A 19,655-nucleotide genomic window follows, 5' to 3' on the forward strand; every position below is an offset into this window, starting at 1 on the left:
ACCTATAGTCCTTAAAGCAACTCAGCATTTCCTCTGGTATTCTACCACTGATTTAGGAGCTGCCTTTTCTATTCTTTTTATTTGTTTGGTTTTTGAGAGAGAGAGAGAGAGAGAGAGGGAGAGAGAATGTGAGTTGGGGAGAGGGCAGAGGGGGCAGAAGGAGACAATCTTAAGCAGGCTCCACACTCAGTGCAGAGCCCAATGTGGGGCTTGATCCCACAACCCTGGGATCACAACCTGAGCCCAAATCAAAAGTCAGATGCTCAACCAACTGAGCCACCCAGGCACCCCTATTTTTTATTAATACTTCATTATAAATGGTTTTATTTTTATTTTCAGCCTTTTCTTCTCTTTCATATCTACTTTTTCACTTCTTCCCATTTTTATTTTTTAATGTCTTGTCCTTTTACAAATAATAGATGCTGTTTCTCCCTCTATCCCTTAGAGGACTGTAGACCCGATCATCTTAAAGTCATCTTCAGGTGGCTTTATTATTTCCATTTTACCCGGAATAGATTCATTTCCTGGTTGTTGATTTTGTTTGGCTCTGTGTTTTAGCATTGATTTTCTTTCCTTTTTTTTTTTTTAAGATTTTATTTTTAAGTAATCTCTACACCCAACATGGGGCTCGAACCCATCACCCTGAGACCAAGAGCTGTATGCTCCACTGACTGAAACAGCCAGGTGCCTCCGCATTGATTTTCTTCATAGTGTTTGGGAATTCTGGGGATTCTCTCAACTTTTCCAGTGCCCCTGCTGCACCCCTTCCCTGTCTAGCAGTTTCCGGTTGCCTGAGTGTGGCCTTTCACCTTGCCCAGCCCTTGCTGCATGACCCTTCCCTACCTAGCACTTCAGGCACTATTATTTGATGAGCATTTGCCTCCCAATGTGGACACAGATTTCTCTTCTATGAATTGAAGCTCTTAAAGCTCTTAAAAGACAGAACACAAAAAAATTGGTAAATTAAGTTCATTCCGTGGTGTCCTTCATTGTTCTGGAATTTTTACTTCCTGCTCTAATTGTGACCTAAAATGTGAAACAACACAATACAAAATAATAATACAATTCTGTGATCCTGGGTTATTTGTGACTTTAGCCAAGTCACATAATAGGTAAGGGTCAGGACCTGTACCACACCCCAGATCTCTTCATTTATTTTCTTTTTTCTTTTATTTGAGGGGGGGAGGCATGATTTGGGGAGAGGGGCAGAGGAAGAGAGAGGGAGGAAGGGAGGGAGGGGGAGAGAGAGAGAGAGAGAGAGAGAGAGAGAGAGAGAGAGAGAATCTCAAGCAGGCTCCATGCTCAGCACAGAGCCCGACACGGGGCTCAATCCCCACAACGCTGGGATCATGACCTGAGCCGAAATCAGGAGTCAGACGCTTAACCAACTGAGCCACCCAGGTGCCCCCAGATCTTTTCATTTCTAATCTTTGTATTGCCTAGAATATCAGCGCTATTTCTACCGTCACATTGTTTTTCTAAAACAACACATCAAAAGCGCCAGAAACGTGAAGATGACCTTCATTATCATTCTTGTTTTAATCTTATCTTTGATTGTTAAGACAAAACATTTGGAGAATCACTGATTTTTATTTATTACAGATCTCTCTGGTTTTTTTTCCTGTGGGTTTTGCTGTTGTTTGTTACATTTTATAGGTACAGTACCGGATGTACAGATGACACAGACTCTTTTGCAAACTTGGTGCTGAGCGAGGTGCCAGGCCCTGACGCATGTTTGCAGAGATGCTCCAAACAGTTATCCTAAAGGTCACACAATCTTACACAACCTTAAAGCTCACGTGTGCCAGGCAGGTGCCCGTGTCACATAATCTGACACTTTTCAATAAAAAGTAGATGTCTAGCCACATTTGATTTAATCATATACAAACCTTTTCATATAGAAGACAACACAAATCACACACATTTCTAAAAAATAGCTTTTTTAGAATACGTATCCTGAGTTTCAGCAAGGAAAATACAGTTAAAGTGTCAGATCACGATTTGTATGAACTGCTTTGTGACTCAGTCAACCGCCTGCCGACCTCAGGGTGCAAACCTTAGCTGGCCTCACCGCTCCTATGTTTTTTCCCACAAGCTTTTGTGGCTTTCATTTAAAATGATATTAGTTTGAGCCTCCAATGTAACCAGGCCTTTGTTCTCCTCTTCCTATTGATCCTCTAGCACAACTGACAATAGAGGCCTTTTCTCTGGCTCTGGTTAAATACAAACCCATTATCGAGTGGGCCTGAGAACCTCCTGGGCTTAGGGTTCTTACCACCAGGCCCAGTCGCCTACAGATATACAGCAGGGACAACAGCACACACATCGCCACGCTTGGTATTATCATCATCATCATAACTACCGCTTATTGAGCCCTTACATTGGGGCAGGTACTCTACTGAGCCTTTACATGAATTGGTTATTCATGTAATTTTATCCCTCACAACAACTCTATGGAGTAGATACTGCAATTTTCTTTTTACAGAAAATGAAATTGAGATTCAAAGAAGTTAAAATTTTATCCAGAGCCACAGAACTACAAGAGGTAGACAAAATTCAAAACCAAGTCACCTCTGGTTTTGAATCCTTCTCATATCCCACATTAAATATTAGGGATATATTGGGGCGCCTGGGTGGTGCAGTCGGTTAAGCGTCCGACTTCAGCCAGGTCACGATCTCGCGGTCCGTGAGTTCGAGCCCCGCGTCAGGCTCTGGGCTGATGGCTCAGAGCCTGGAGCCTGTTTCCGATTCTGTGTCTCCCTCTCTCTCTGCCCCTCCCCTGTTCATGCTCTGTCTCTCGCTGTCCCAAAAATAAATAAACGTTGAAAAAAAAATATTAGGGATATATAATACACACACACACACACACACACACACACAGGCATACAGAAATAAACGAGTTGAGTTGCAGCTGACTATTTTATGTAAGATCATATTAGGTAGCCATTTAAACATTCATTAATGGTTTTAGGTTTTCTTTTCACTTTTTGGAGTTAATTAATATTTTTGTTGCCTCCAACACTTTGAAAAATTCATAGGGTCTGTGAGCCAGGCCTGTGGTTCCTAACAAGTAAAAGATGCCATCCCATAGCAACATCATTTAAGGAGCATTAAGGAAATTCTTATTTGGAGAGGAGAGAAATAGGAAAGAGGTAGAATATGTTTTGTTTTTTAAGTTTATTTATTTGTTTATTTTGAGAGACAGAGAAAGCATGAGTGGGGGAAGGGCGGAGAAAGAGGGAGAATCCCAAGCATGCTCAGTGTGGAGCCCAATGTGGGGCTTGATCTCAGAGCCGTGAGATCATGACCCGAGCTGAAACCAAGAATCCAACATTTAACTGACTGAGCCACTTAGGCACCCCTAATTTTTTACTTTTAGATCATTGTAGATTTACATGCACTTGTAAGAAATAATAGAGAGAGAGATCCCATGTACCTCTTACCCAGTTTCTCCCAGTGGTAACTAACATCTTGCAAAACTATAGTACAATTTCCCAACCAGGAGTTGAATTGATAGAATTCACCAATTTTAGTTCTCACCTGATGCAGAGTACTTGAAAAAAACAACATCCACATCGTATAATCCACTACCATAAAATTAACCCATTTAAAGTGCACAGTTCAATGGTGTTAGTACATTCACAGAGCTATACAAGCATCACCATTGTCTAATTCCGTAACATTTTCATCACCCCCAAAAGAAACTCCCTACCCATTAGCAGTTACTGCTTATCTCCTCCCCACCCTCATCCGCACTCAACCCAGGCCACCACTAATCTGTTTTCTGTCTCTATGGTTTTGTTCATTCTGGACATTCTATACAAGGGCAGTTTATACACTACGTGGCATTTTGTGGCAGGCTTCTCTTAGCATAATGTTTTCAAGGTTCATACATCTTGTAGCATGTATCAGAATTTCATTCGTTTTTAAGATTGACTAATATTTCATGGTATGGAATATTCCACATATTATTTATCCATTTATCAGTCAATGGACATTTTCATTGTGTATACATTTTTGCTATTTTAAGCAGTGCTGCTATGAAATGTATTATAAATAATGCTGCTATGAATATTGCTGTGCATGTTTTTGTGTGGAGGCATGTTTTCATTCCTCTGGAGGATATGCTTGGGAGTGGAATTGCTGTGTGACTTGGTAACTTATGGAACTGTCAAACTGTTTTCTACAACATTCTACATACCATGTTACATTCCCACCAGCAATGTACACAGTTCCAACTACTCCACATCCTCATCAACGCTTGCTATTATCTGTCTTTTTTATTATAGTCATTCCGGTGGCTGGGAAGTGGTATCTCATTGTAGTTTTAATTTGCATTGTCCTAATGGCTAATGAGGTTGACCACCTTTTCATGTGTTTCTTGGCCATTTGCATATCTTTGGATGGAGGTAGACTACTTTTTTTAAGGTTTGTTTTTAAGGTTTATTTATTTTTGAGAGAGAGAGAGAGAGAGCAAGTGGGAGAGGGGCAGAGAGAGAGGGAGACACAGAATCTGAAGCAGGCTCCAGGCTCTGAGCTGTCAGCACAGAGTCCGACATGGGGCTCGAGCTCACCAAGTGAGGGTTCATGACCTGAGCCGAAGTCAGATGCTTAACTGACTGAGCCACCCACGTGCCCAGGATGGAGGTACACTACTTTTAAAAGTCCTGAATGTACTTGATGATAAAGTGAATGTGACAATATGTTTTGTACATTTTGATGTTAGAATAGAAGGAATATAATATATATATATATATATATATATATATATATATATATATATATATTTTTTTTTTTTTTTTTTATAGTATACACTTACAAACTCACTCCTTAAGACATTTTCTGAGCACCTATGATATTCCGGCTACCAGGAAGTACAGAGATGAGAAGAAACCAGAGAGTTAATCATGAGAGATGGCATTAGATAAGTTGTTACAGTCAGGTTCCTGGTACTTTTATAAAGGTCTGTTTCTGACTTACTTGTAACATCTAGATGATTCATCTTCGTTCCTGTCAGAGGCAGAAAGGCAATGAGACAAGGTCCCCGATCTCTAGTAGCTCACTGCCTAGTGGTGGAGACAAACACATAAACACATCACGCAATCCCATTTGGTCAATACAATGGCAGTCATCTGTCCAAAGAGCTGTGGGAGCATAGAGGAAGGAGCAATTAATTCTGCTGGTATGTAGGAAGGGGGCTTAGGGGAGGTGACATTTGAATTTAGTGTTAAAGGATATTCAGAGGGGGGCGCCTGGGTGGCTGTCAGTTAGGCGTCTGATTTCAGTTCAGGTCATAATCTCACAGTTCGTGAGTTCGAGCCCCATGTTGAGCTCTGTGCTGACAGCTCAGAGCCTGGATTCTGCTTCAGATTCTTGGTCTCCCTGTCTCTCTCTGCCCCTCCCTTGCTTGTACTCTGTGTCTCAGAAATGAATAAATGTTAAAAAAATTTTTAAAAAGAAAGGATGTTCAGAGGTTTGGCAGATGGAGAAAGTGGAAGGTCATTTTAGGCATCAGGCACACCGTGGACAAAGGCATGACTGGTGATGTCAGAGGCGAGCAAGAGCAGAGGTGAAGGGTGCACAGGAGGGATGGACGGTAGCATGGGCGGGTTGTGTAGAGCCACACCAATAAGTTCTGCTTATGCTCTGTCAGTTTTGAAAATGTTTGTCTTTGTTTTGAAGCAGAATGGCATGATCACATCTGAAGCTTGAGAGATCCCTCTGGGGACAGCCAGCGAGATAAATTAAGAGGTTTGCAAACTCTGTAAAGGGCCAAGTAGCACATAGCCTTGCCGAAATATGATCTTTGTCACAACCTCTCAACTCTGCTCTTGAGGCGTGAAAGCAGCCACAGACAATACCGGAATGTATAAGCCTAGCTGTATCCTAATACAACTTTATTGCTAAAAAGAGGAGGAACGGATGTGTCTGGGGGGCTGTGGTTTATTGCCTCATGGATTAGACGAAGGGAAGAATGAGAGCAAGTAGACTCTGGACTATCCAGAAGTTCTCCCGTTAGTGGTGAAAATCAAAATGGAGCAAAGGAAGTATGATTTTTAACTGAGCCAGAGGATGTCTTCAGACTTCAAGAAGAGTCAAGCCTCAATATGGGCTGGGCTGGAAAATAGAACTCTGCTTCCCACCCACCAGCCATTGTTTCTTACAAGGCCAGGCAGTACGCCAGGCAGGCGCCAAAGCCCGACACTCATTTGGGCCACTGGAGTTCTCTGTAGGCCCTGTGTCAGGGAGGGGGGAGATACAGAGCCCATACTAGTGACAGTCCTCCCAAGGAACCCACAGCCCAGGCAAGGAGAAGCTCGGGTAATAAGGTACAAAGTCTTGGCAAAGCATCATTTGGTCTGAGACAGGAAGGCTTGATTCCAGTTAATTTAAGTAAAGAAGAGTGTGTTCAGGGTAAAGAAGAGTGTGTTCAGGGCACCTCCTAGAACTCACACTGAGCCAGGAGCTGCAAAGTTAGGAGCAAGTGCCTCTCTTGGTCTCTCAGTGTCTGCTGCAGGCTTTGCATATCCGTTTTTCACCCTGGTGTGCAGATGACTCAATAGCCAGCATGGGGTGGAGACACGGAGAAGGTTTATGAGTGGCCTTATAAAAATATGCAGGCTTTCAAACAGCCGTTTACAAAGTTCTGCCTGCTGACAAAAACTGTCAAGCTTCTTTGCTCTCGGCTAGGATTATGTCAACCCAAGGTAGTAACACTGGTTATCACATACTAATCAGCCACTGTGATTGGCTGCCGGTGACATAATAGAAATTCATGAACATGATTGGCGGGCCAGCCACCCCAGCTGAGCCTCAGAGCAGGAAGGTGGAGGACAGGAGTGGCATGTGTCCAGGATGGGATCACAAGAGCAGGAGGGGAGGGGAGGGGGAGAAACGACCAAAATCTTTTAAGGCATCAAGCAGTCTTTGAAATAATAAAGAGGGTCTTCAAGGTAGTGAAAACTGGGTATGGTCCCCAAAGTGCACGTGGGTTCTTTTGTGTTGCTTCGGGCTCCTCCTGTACCAGGTGTCTCTCTCTCTCTCTCTCCTCTCTCTGTCTCTCTCTGTCTCCCCAGTGACTTGCAGACAAGTGCTGACACGCCTCCCTCCACTCCCGGTCCCTTTCTCTCTGCCCAGACCTGCTCTCTGGAGCCCCTAGGCTGGCAGCCAGCTTCCCCCACACTTCAGCCCAGCCCAGCCTGAGGACCTGGGCCCTTCCCTGCTCCAAGTGGCCACCATATCAGCTTCCCGAGCTGCGGCCTTGTGTGGGGACAAGGCACCTACCTTGACAAATTCTGCAAACAGCCAAGCCACAGCAGGAAGAATACACATAACAAGAAACACAAACATGTGGGCCGTCAGGACTGTTTTCTTTAACACGAGCAGTAACTAGGGACTGAGGACTGGCTCACCTGGTGAGTCACTGCACATTGTCTCCTCTTGGCTGGCCACCAGAAGAGAATACATGCCACAGCCGGTGGCCTCCAGGGACAACGTGGGGCATTTTAGAAAGGCTCTGGGTTGGCAGAAGAGAACAGTACAGCATGGCGGGGAGGCCACTGGGAGTTGGGATTCTATGCCTGGCTCAGGGCACACTTGCTGTGTGACGTTGGGCTCCTCTGTGAGTCTCTGTCGCCTCATCTGTTGCATGGGGGGAAACAACTCAATCGTCTCTAGGCCTTTTCCAGCTTAGTTTCTCCCCACTGATGGAACAATGATGTTTTAGCAACTGGACGAAGCATTCTGATGCCATTAACACTAACAATACTTGCCCTATATTAAGCTTCCTACTGTGGGCCTGGCACTGTGCTAGGGACTTCACATACACGAATGCTAATCTTGAGAACAATCCTGCCAAGGAGGTATTATCTCCTTCTTAAAGAAGACGAAGCAAGCGAGTTCCAAGAGATTAAGTAACTTGCCCACTGTCACACAGCTAATAATCTTGATTTAAACCCAGGTCTTTCTGACTCCAAAGTACCCTACGTGTGATCTTTTTTTTCTTTCCGATTTGCTTAAAAAAAAAAAAAAAAAAAAAAAAAAAAAAAAAAAAGCTAAAGGCTAGTACTTTGTTAATTTTTTTCTCCCAACATTTTCCTTTGATGACTACTATCAAGTACTAGTAGAATATCCAAACCTACTGGCAAGTGGATATTGGCAACGAATGTCGTGGAGACACTTGGAAACTGGACCCTGAGTGGCTCAATAGCTTGTTCCGCCTGTGAGCCAGTACGCTTATGGCTGTGATTTTATTCTCTAACAGTCTGCACAATTAATTAAGCAGGTGTTTCTAGCCTGACCTACAAGCGAAATCCACCAATGTATTTGGAGCTAAGTCATCGTTTGTATAACGAGGCACAGAAATGCCAGTATTTCATCATCCTCTGCAAAGGAAGCTGCCTTGCAGGTGCTCTGCCACCTCAAACAGGTTTGAGCACCCTTGTCCTCTGACTCTGTGAATGTTCTGTGTATGCACAGGAAAACTTCCTGGACAAAACAGAGCAAGGGAGAGTTCTCCTGCCACTTCTTGCCACCATCCCAGCTCAAGCAGTTGTTTTCTTTTCTTCCCTGGGAATCAGAAAGTATTCTTTCCCTTTAAATGTGCACCTGGAAAGTTCCCTATCAAACCAAGCTGACCTAGGCAGGCTCCCCATCCTGCCAAAAAAAGCAGTAATTGAGTTCCAGAGTGGCTAGTAACTAGATGGCCAGGCTAGCACAGGCTGACTAGTTGTGCAATGGGCAGAAGCAGGAGCATGTTCCACGAAGCAACCACACACCACAGGCCCAAGGGCAGAGCCTGCAATCTCCTGGCTCCCAAGACTGCCCCTGGACCTTACCTCTTGCCCTTTGAGGTCCAAACTGGTGAGCCAGAATACTTTTCTTATTACTATGTCCAAATGACCTCCCCTACATTCCCTGCAGGCTTTAGAATCCTGCTCACCATCTTCTTTTCTGTCATATTCCCTGCCACCATCCTGGAGATTTCTTTATTTTTTAAAAAGATTTTATTTTTAAGTAATCTCTACACCCAAAGTGGGGCTTGAACTCACAACTCTGAGAATTAAGAGTTTCATGCCCTATTGACTAAGCCAGCCAGGTGCCCCAAGAATTTTTTTAAGTTTATTTATTTATTTTGAGAGAGAGAGAGAGAGAGAGAGAGAGCGAGCGCAGGGGAGGGGCAGAAATAGAGGGAGAGAGAAATAGAATCCCAAGCAGGTCCTGGGCTGTCAGTGTGGAGTCGGATGCGGGGCTTGAACTCCCACGACCTGAGCTGAAAGAGTCAGACGCTTAACCGACTGAGCCACCCAGGTGCCCCAGAGAAGTTTTAAAATAAAATCATGCCACTATGCTAGTGGAGGTAACTTAATTCAGATCCAGATGTCATGATTATTTACTGAGCTCCTCTTGTGAGCTATGTGTTACTATGCATGTTGTCCCATTCAATCCTAAAGGTAACCAATGGAGCTTTTGCTTTTTTATTCAGAGCTCATGTAACTCTATGAAGGGTTTGGGCGTCTCCCTAAAGGGGCTGAGGTGCTACTATGTGAGGTCAAAATTAATACTAATGCAGTTTTACAGATAAGGAAACTGAGCATTAGAATAAATGTTGTCCTCAAGCCCATAGAGTAACTGGCATAATGGAAACTTGAACTTAAATCTAAGAAGCATAGTGAGAAGGGCACAGTGCAAATGGGAATATGAACACCTACCTGGCAGGGTTATTGTAGAGAGATTGATGTACTTAGGTGAAGTGCAGGAGAGCAGGAGGTACTCAGGCAGTGTTACCTTCTTTCTCCTGTGGTCCTTCAGATTTGGAGCCATTCTACCTTGCTGCTTCGTGATCAGTGGGATTCTTTGGGGAAGATGCCTGTAATCTTACAGCAGATAAAATGCTACCATAGTTGGTCAATCTGAGACTCATGCCAACCCTTGCAAGGTAGTTATCTCATTTTCCAGAAAAGGAAGCCCAACTTTTTGGAGGATAAAGGAGGGCCACTCAGCTGATAAGCAGTAGGGTTGGGATTTGAGCTTGGGTCTGACTATCCCAAGAGGCCACATCTTTCCCTTTCAACTATGTGGTGACTTTCTGAGTTGAGAAGCTTTTCATAGAAAAATTACGTATTTCCTTTTAATAAGTTAATACTTTGTGGAAATATTTGGGAATTGGAAAGTAAGGAGGCACTCTCTTCTGTCTTGCAAATAAAGAGGAAGGAGACAGAGAAGAGTGTTAGCTGCATAATCATATGGACATATGTAATCACGTGTAAAATAATCACATAGTTTAAGGTTCACATGCCAACCTGATGAAAACAGCCTGGTTAGTACATATTTTAAAAACAAACGTATTTTACATTTATAAGTGAGTTAAACATTTCTAAAATTCTCATTCTTTTGTTGGAAAAAAGATCTTTTGCTTTTTTGGTCTTGAATAAAAATATCTGGAAAACATATGTTTGTTGTTCTAGTTAAATAAAACCATTGACATCGCGGCATTTGTGCTAGCTGTGACTCTACTCCTAATGCAAATAGTGAAAAGATGACCTCAAACCCCTCCCTGACCTGCAGAATTGGAAATGGGTCATCTCCCAGTGAATTCACAGTTATCTGCTTCGATTAGCTTCATATTCTGGAATAGCTCCAGAATTCAAAAAAAACAAAAAAACAAAAAAACAAAAAACACAAATAATTTGCAGCATCTGGTCTTCCCAAAAAGGAAACCTTAAAATTAACTCTGAGTTAAGAAAGATGCATAATAAGGTTGTGTTAAACAACTCGAGTGTGCTTACAAGAGAAAAACTTATATGGAATCTTCTATTGCAGGGATCAAATCAGGTCTAAATAAGTATTAAAGTTACAATTTAAGTGCATTTGATTAAAGAGTCCCATCAAGGTCTTTGAACTAAGACATAGACTGGAACCCTACTCACTTGGTTCCAAACAGTTTTTCAATATAAAGCACATGTAATTGGCCAAGGAACAGGGGTCAAAAACACAAATCCCGCAGGGTCACGCAGGTAATGTAAACCAGAGTTTGGAGAGACAGGTTCCCTCCCGTCACCTGTAAGATGAAGGCAATGAAAATACAAATATCACAGTACTGTTGTAAGGATTAAATTAGATAATGCCCGCGAAAATGCATTCAGAGACATGGTTGTCGCTGTTAAGTCTCTGTACAAATAGTAACCATTGTTATTGTGGGATCTTCGCCCACTTGCTTTCTTTGAAGGACATCATGACTTCCTAATAAGCTCCCTTGTCTTTCACACACCCTTGACACACCCCCGTCTTTCTTCTTTCCCATCTGTGACGAAGCTAAGAATCCGATAAAATTGCATAGCAGCATCTGAAAGACAAAAGTGAAACAAAATGGGATGTTCTTGCTTCATCATTTTCCTGAACCAGCTTTTGTGAGAGTTTACTATGGGCAAGGCATGGGTGGCTGGAAGAGATGAATAGAGTTCTTACCAGCCATCAAATGAAGAGAGAAAGAGCCTTCTTCCCACTGCAGAAAGAAGCCAGTATATAGACTGTCAGAAAACATCCATGAGGGCACTGCCCAGTGGAGATACAATGGGAGGCACACATGTTAATTTTCAACTGTTTAGTAGCATGTTAAAAAAAAAAAAGTAAAAAGGAACAGGTGAAATTGGTATTAACATTAGCATTAAAAGTATATTTTGGGGGCATGTGGGTGGCTCAGTCAATTAAGTGTCCGACTTCGCTTAGGTCATGATCTCACGGTTCATGAGTTCGAGCCCCGCGTCAGGCTCTGTGCTGACAGCTCGGAGCCTGGAGCCTGCTTTGGATTCTGTGTCTCCCTTTCTCTCTGCCCCTCATCCATTCACACTCTGTCTCCCTCTCTCAAAAATAAATAAACCTTAAAAAAAATTTAAAAATATATATATTTTGGCTAATGTTTTCAAAATAATTATTTCAATATGCAATAAATGTAAAAAAATTATTAATGAGACATTTACATTCCTTTTGTCATACAAAGGCTTTGAAATGTGGTGTATACTCTATACTTACATCACTCCTCAATTTGGACCAGTCATATTTCAAGGGCTCTATGGCTACATGTGTTTGGTGGCCACCATATTGGAAAGGAGGTCTATGAGACCTCTAGAAAAAAGTGCTCAAGAAAAATGTTAACAAATGGGGTACCTGGGTGGCTCAGTCAATTAAGTGTCTGACTCTTTTTTTTTTTTTTTTTAATTTATTGTCAAGTTAGCTACCCTATGGTGTAGTCTTGGCTTCAGGAATAGATACCCGTGATACATCACTTACATACAACACCCAGTGCTCATCCCAACCAGTGCTCTCCTCAATACCTATCACCCATTTTCCCCACCCTCCCAACCCCCCACCCTCATCAACCTTCAGTTTGTCCTTTGTATTTAAGACTCTCTTATGGTTTGCCTCCCTCCCTGTTTGTATCTTATTTTTCCTTTCCTTCCCCTATGGTCATGTTAAGTTTCTCAAATTCCACATATGAGTGAAATCATATGATACCTGTCTTTCTCTGACTGACTTATTTCACTTAGCATAATACCCTCCAGTTCCATCCAAAGCATCTGACTCTTGATTTCAGCTCAGGTCTTGATCTCAGGGTCGTGAGTTAAAACCCCACATTGGGGTCCACGCTGGGTGTGGAGCCAGCTTAAAAAAATAAAAGAGTGTTAACATATAAACATTTAATGTTTGAATGTTTCTTCTACATTACGGGGGCTCTGAAGTTTTATCAGCTGAAAAAGGTCCGGAAGGCCCTTTTGACTTCAGCACCATTCAGATTCCCTCCAGAAACACAGCAAACATTCCTCCAGCTGACAGTTCACAGTTGGGTCTTTCTGTGGGCTTTGCCACCAGCCAAAGGAAGTTGCCTTGATCAGGGTAGGCCCCACATCCAATAACTTGTTGTTGCGTTAGTAAGAAGTCCTGACTGCCTTGTCTCAGTTTGGGACCACCCTGCAAAGCCACCCAGCTCCAGAGCTTCCTGAAGGAACGGCTGAGGCCCCTGTTACAGCTGCATCCCAGCTCAACTCGTCCCTCTGCCTGATCCTGCTGCCCTCATTTTTTTTTTAATGTTCAGTTATTATTATTTATTTTTATATTAAAAATTTTTTAAGTTTATTTATTTATTTTGAGAGAGAGAGAGAGAGCACAAGTGAGGTAGGGGCAGAGAGAGAGGGAAAGAGAACTCCAAGCAGGCTACACACTGTCAATGCAGAGCCCAACGTGGGGCTCAAACACATGAACTGTGAGATCATGACCTGAGCCGAGATCAAGAGTGGAACGCTTAACTGACTGAGCCACTCAGGTGCCCCTGTTTGTTATTTTTGAGAGAAAGAGAGAGAGAGAGAGCTGGGGAGGGGCAGAGAGAGAGGGGGACAAAGGATCTGAAGCAGGCTCTGTGCTGACTGCAGAGATCCAGATGTGGGTCTTGAACTCGCAAATGCTGAGATCATGACCTGAGCCAAAGTCAGACACTTAACTGACTGAGCCACCCAGATGCCTCTGCCCTCACTTTCTTACAGGTATCACTCTTGAGAGCATGCTTCCATACCCCTCCTGCAGGCAGATTCCCTTCTCAGAGCCCATTTCCTGAGGAATCCTCCTAACACTTCTACCCGTGTTAGGTTTCCCTTCATAAGGACAGCAGCTGTATTAACAGACTGACATTTTTCTGTGTCAGACTTGCACAAGGACCCTGAAGTCTGTGGGCCTCTTGTCAGATGATCGGCTATTTATCTGCACAAAGGAGGAAAATATGTAATCACTGCAAGTTCCCTGGTACAAGTTGCTCCAGGTTTTAGGAACGATACTTGGGTCTCCAATTTCTGTAAAAAAAGAAAATAGGGGGAAACCTGCCACCTGCCACTCAACATACAAATGAGGTAAGAGTGGATGTCACCGTGGCCCGTCTTGTTAGCCATGCTTCCTCAGGCAGTGAGGTTTGTAGATTCTCAATTCAAAGGTCCCAACAACCTTTCTGAGAGCAACCCTGGACCAGGGACAGGCTGAGGAATCCTACCTTCTGGTAGAGGACGGTAAGCAGTGTAGCTAACATCCAGGTTATCTTTGGCATAGCATTGGAGAGGGAACAAAGGGAATGTGATACCCTTTGATTTGTCTCCTTGTCCTGAAGTCTAGCTTGGCTTAAAAGATGATACACAGCTCTGGTGGGAGACCCTCAGACAAAACCCTAAATTCTCAAGCAAAAAAAAAAAAAAAACCAACCAAAAATGTCCTACTACCTGCTCTTTGTCACCTCCTTACTTTTCCAGCCTTTAGGCTCGTTACTTGCTCTTTCTCCATCCACTCAACTTCTCTCGTTCCTTCAAGACCATCTCAAAGGGTTTCTCCTCCATGAAACCTTCTTTCATTTTGAAGGTTGATATATAATTCACATACCATTCTATTTACCATTTATGCATTTAAACTACTGAATTTTAAGTACAATTCAATGGTTTATGGTATATTCACAGTTGTGCAACCATCCATCACCAAAATCACTTTTAGAACATTTTCTAAAATGTTTTTTTTCTTTTTTTAAGTTTATTTATTTATTTTGAGAGAGACATAGCATGAGTAGAGGAGGGGCAGAGAGAGAGAGGGAGAGAGAGAGAGAATCCCAAGCAGGCTCTGGACAGCCAGCACAGAGCCTGATGTGGGGCTTGAACTCATGAAACCACGAGATCATGACCTGAGCTGAAACCGAGTCAACGCTTAACTGACTGAGCCATACAGGCACCCCTCTTGTAGAACATTTTCAAAAACATTTTCAAAAAGGTACCCTGCATCCCTTAGCTGTCACTCCTAAGCCCTCCATTACCCACCTCCAGCCATGGGTAACTATTAATCTAATTTCTGTCTCTCTATAGTAGCATAATGTTTTCAAGGTTCATCCATGTTGTAGGATATTGTCAGTATTTCATTATTTTTTTTAGATGTTTATTTATTTATTTTGAGAGAGAGAGAGAGAGAGAGAGAGAGAGAGAGAGAGAGAGAGAGAATCTCAAGCAGGCTTCACACTGTCAGCTCGGAGCCTGATGTGGGGCTCAACCTCACGAACCCTGAGATCATGACCTGAGCTGAGATCAAAAGTCCTATGACCGACTGAGCCACCCAGTGCCCCTTCAATCTTTTTTAATACTGAATAATATTCCATTGTGTGGGATATGCCATATTTTATTTATTCATTCATCAGTGATGGATATTAGGTTATTTCCACTTCTTGGCTATTGTGGATAATGGTGCTATGCATATTCTTGTACAAGTTTTTTGTGGGCATATGTTTTCATTTCTCTTGGCTCTATAGCTATAAGTGGAATTGTTGGATCATATGGTAACTCTATGTTTAGCCATTTGAAGAACTGCCAGCCTGTTTTCCACAGCAGCTGTGCTATTTCACATTCCTGCAAGCAATGTATGAGGGTTGCAATTTCTCCACACCTTCATCAACGCTTGCTATTTTCTATCTTTTGATTATAGCCACCCTGGTGGGTATACAGTGGTATCTCGTTGTGATTCAATTTGCATTTTCCTGATGACTGATGTTGAGCATCTTTCCATGTGCTTACTGGCCATTTGTGTATCTTCTTTGCAGGAATGTGTATCCAGATCTTCTGCCCATTTTAAAACATGGTTACTTATCTTTTTATTATTGAATTGTAAGTGTTTCTATATATTCTAGGTACAAGTACCTTGTCAAATATATGATTTGCAAATATTTTCTCTCATTTTTCTGTGGATTGCCTTTTCACCTTCTTGATGGTGTCCTTTGAAGCACGTAAGTTTTAAATTTCGATGATATCCCATTTGTCTATTTTTTTTTCTTTTGTTGCTTGTGCTTTTGGTGTCATGTCTAAGAAGCCATGGACTAATCCAAGGTTATGAAGATTTAGTCATCTTTTATTCTAAGAGTTTTATAGTTTTAGCTGTTATATTCAGGCTTAGATCCATTTGAGATAATTTTCATACATGGTGGGAGGTAAGGGTTCAACTTCATTCTCTTGATGTGGATATCCACTTGTCCCAGCACTGTTTGTTGAAAAAAATCATTTTTCCCTCATTTATGTCTGGGTGCCCTTGCCAAAAATTAAGAAATCAACTGAATGCATGAAACCTTTTTTTGATCCTCCCAACTGAATGAGGACCCAGGCCAATGGAGTAGCCTCTATCTGGAACACTGCCAGTCCTGTGGCAGAGGGAAAATGAGACATGGTAAATTCTGGGCTGGCTCTTAAAATTTTGCTCAGAAGTGACACATATCACTCCCATTCCCACTTCATTAGCCAAAAAAAGTCATAAGGCCAAACTGATGTCCTTGGAGAGAAGAAAATTACTCCTCCCATAGGGTAGGGAACTGCAGGGAAGGAAAACGGATTATTCTGGGCAACAGTAATACAATTTAATCCTTCCTCACCGTCCCCTGTATGACCCGACACCTTGTTCTTTTGGTGTTCTTCTGACCTGTCCATTACCCCTTAGCTTTCTTTTCCTGCCTCTTTCATGTTGGTGTTTCCCAGTGTTGTGAGCTTGGCTCTCTTCTCTTCATACTCTATAGACTTCCTAGGGGAATCTCGTCCATTCCCACAATCTACTACCTGCCAACTCTCCTAGTTACACTTCCAGCTTCTGACCTGTGTGGCCAACTGTCTACTGAACATCTCCCACAGACATTCCAAACTCAGCATGCCGAGACCTGAATTTATCACTGTCTTCATGCCACCCCAAATCTGCACCTCCTCCTGAATCCCCAGTTTGAGAAATAGCACACCATTCTCCCAGTTGCCCCAGCCAGAACCCTGGCACCTTCTTCATATTCAACCACCAAGTTGTACTGAGTCCACTTCCTGAACATCACTTGAATTCGTCCCTTTTGGTCCCTTCTCAATGAGTCTGCTCTAGGTTGCCATTATCTCTCATTCGGATGATTGGTCTTGTCCCTTCTAATCCATTCTTCATGTTGCAGACAAAATGATTTTTATAAAATGCAAATCCAGGTTGGCCACTCTCCAGTCCCCCACTGGCTCTCCACTGCTCCGGGGATAATGATTAATAACACTAAGAGGCCTTAGGAGACCTTTATGATCTGACTTCTGTTATTTCTCCAGCCTCACTTTTGTACAGTATCTGCGTGGCATTTTATTCATCTTGAGCTAACTTTAGTTCCCTAAACACATTGTGATGTCTCCATTCAGGGCTTTTGAACGAGCACTTCCCTGTGCTCGGGATAGTCTTTCCTTCTCTGCAGGGTAACTCCTACTTGTTCATAAAGCAACGGGCTGAACACCACTTAGTCCTTCTCTTCAGACTAGATGAATACTAAGTGATTGAAAGATAGTTTAGCAAAGAGATTAAGAGGCAGGACTCTGCAAACTGATGGCCCCCCAGTTTTGAATCCTGGCTGTCATCTACCAGCTTTGAAATGGCATGCAAGGCCTAACTCCTCTGTGCCTCTGTTTCCTCAGGCATAAATTAGGGAATAGGCCTTGAAGAAATGTCAGGTCATTTTCCCTGTTCCATTCAATCCTTCACTTGTTAAAAGTACTTTCACAGATACCCACCTGTGCCTATAAAACTAATTCATTTGCTCCTTACCACAAGTTGGGATTTGGAGAATGGGCATTTCTGTGGGTTAGACTAGCTCAGTAACTTTTTGGGAGGACAATGTCTAGAGCAATGAGCATCTTCTCTGAGTCTAATGCAGAGGTATCTGGTTGTTAAGGTGACGGCCAGCTCCAGGACAACAGAAGGGCAAGGCTCAGGAGGGAGACATGGGGCTTGAAGACACATCGGCCACATAGTACCTAAAAGGAATTCATGATTGAGCTGGTAGTGCAATCCAAGACTCTGGCCCTAGAGACCCCTCAGCAACCCCCCAGGGAGCTACAGAATTACTAAGAAGTTATGTGACAAAGTATGAAGGAATATCTCTGACCACATGGACATTTTGACATTCATCTAGGGGTCACTTGGGTTCTGACATATGATTGTGGGCCAAGGCAGCCCACCAGTGTTGGATACTGTTGTATTTATGGTCTTAGCCAACTATGTTTTCTCCAGTCTCCCAAAGCCTGCTCACCTTTGAGCGGAGTGTGAACACTCAACCATCAACTCCTTCAGAGAGGGCCCAATGTCACCTGGCTGATTTGTGGTACAGCTGACCTGGAATCTGATCATGAGGCTACGGTCACCAAATCCAAAGCTTTTTCCAAGGTCACCTGGGTAATAAAGGGAAATGTTATCACTAGAAGCCATGACTCTCAATTTGTGAGGAAGCACTCTTTTGGGGATCAGGCCTTTCATTAGATGACTGTAAATTTTGGAACAGTGTTTTAAACAATTCTGGACAGAAATCAGAGAAATTTCTTTATTTAAGCTTTATTTAGTTAACTGGTTAGTTTTGCAGGGCAGTGAATAAAAGAGTCTCCAAAAGACAGGTATCAGTCAAATGGAAGTAATATCAACAATAACACTACCCTTTAGTGAGCACCTATTGTGTGCTCAGTTGTGGAATAGCACAGTGGTTAAAAGCACTGAGCTCGATTCAGACTATTCAAATGTTCGGATTTGAAATCTTGGCTTTCCCATCTAACTAGCAGTGTGACTTTGGGAAAATTACTTAACCTGAGCTTCAGTTTCCTCATTTATAAGTTGGATAATAGTGCCTACTGATAGTATTGCTATGAAGATAAGAGTCATGAGAAATGTTCTGCAGAATAGTAAGCGCTATCAAATTCTCACTGTTCAATACGTAAAACCTGGAGCCATGCTCAACAGTAAAAGTTAACAAGAGTTAACTAGAGCAATCCAATAAGGACACAGCTCCTTCAGGAATGAGGATTTGGGTCACCTCATCAGGAAAGGTCCAGGCGTCCACACCTTCCCCAGAGTCCATGAGCTTGAGGGACAGCTGGCTCTTGAGTTGGAGCAAGTGGTTCAGGCCTAAGCTTATCAGCCATGCTTCTGTACTTACTGGCTCAGGGATGGGCAAGTGACCCACTTAGGGCCCATGAAACCAGACGGAGGCCTGCTGGGAGCTGCTGGAAAGTTTTCTTGCTTTTCTAAGAGGAAGTTTGAAGGGAACCCGCTCTGTCTCCCCAAACGCAAATGGGGAAGCATATAGCCCTTGAAGTTGTTGCCAGCAGTCTCAGAACTATGAGGGGGAGCCAGCCTCAGCATAAGGCCAACACCACAAAAGGCAGAGAGAAGAGTTGGAGAGAAACAGTCCTGAGCGATCCTGTCAACCTGCTAGATCAAACCAACCCTGAAGCCCACCACACCGTTAGCTTTTCAGTGCTTTGAGCTAATGTATTGTTTGTTGTTCAAGGCCCTCTGCGGGGGGTTGCCTATTACTCAAACATTCCTGTTACGATAGGGAAGGCTCTGCAAGGGATGGTCACAGGCTCCTCACCCACAAGTCACTGTCATACACCTTCTAGGAGAACAAAGAGAAATGTAAAAAGCCTAGGTCTAGGAAAATGTTGACATGACACTTGTGAGCTCTCAATGGAAAAAGCCAGGTGAAGAGGAGACTTGAGAGACAGAGGTAGCCACACTTCCCTGCTTGTCACCCGTGGGCTGCATGTCCACAACCGTACGCATAATTTCTCCGTTCACTGACTCTCACGTACCAAAACGCAGACCAC

At 43.1% G+C, this 19,655-nt stretch overlaps 1 long non-coding RNA gene across 1 annotated transcript; it reads right to left on the minus strand.

Moving 5' to 3' along the window:
- Positions 1-10,228: 10,228 nt before the first annotated feature.
- On the minus strand, positions 10,229-11,735 carry LOC123381213. Its single transcript, XR_006587952.1, has 2 exons — positions 11,467-11,735; positions 10,229-11,344 (listed from the first exon to the last, which is right to left on the minus strand). It is a non-coding gene; the product is annotated as an uncharacterized LOC123381213 (long non-coding RNA).
- Positions 11,736-19,655: the final 7,920 nt, after the last annotated feature.

The sequence above is a fragment of the Felis catus genome, chromosome A2 (assembly GCF_018350175.1).
Source record: "Felis catus isolate Fca126 chromosome A2, F.catus_Fca126_mat1.0, whole genome shotgun sequence".
Lineage (NCBI taxonomy): Eukaryota > Metazoa > Chordata > Mammalia > Carnivora > Felidae > Felis > Felis catus.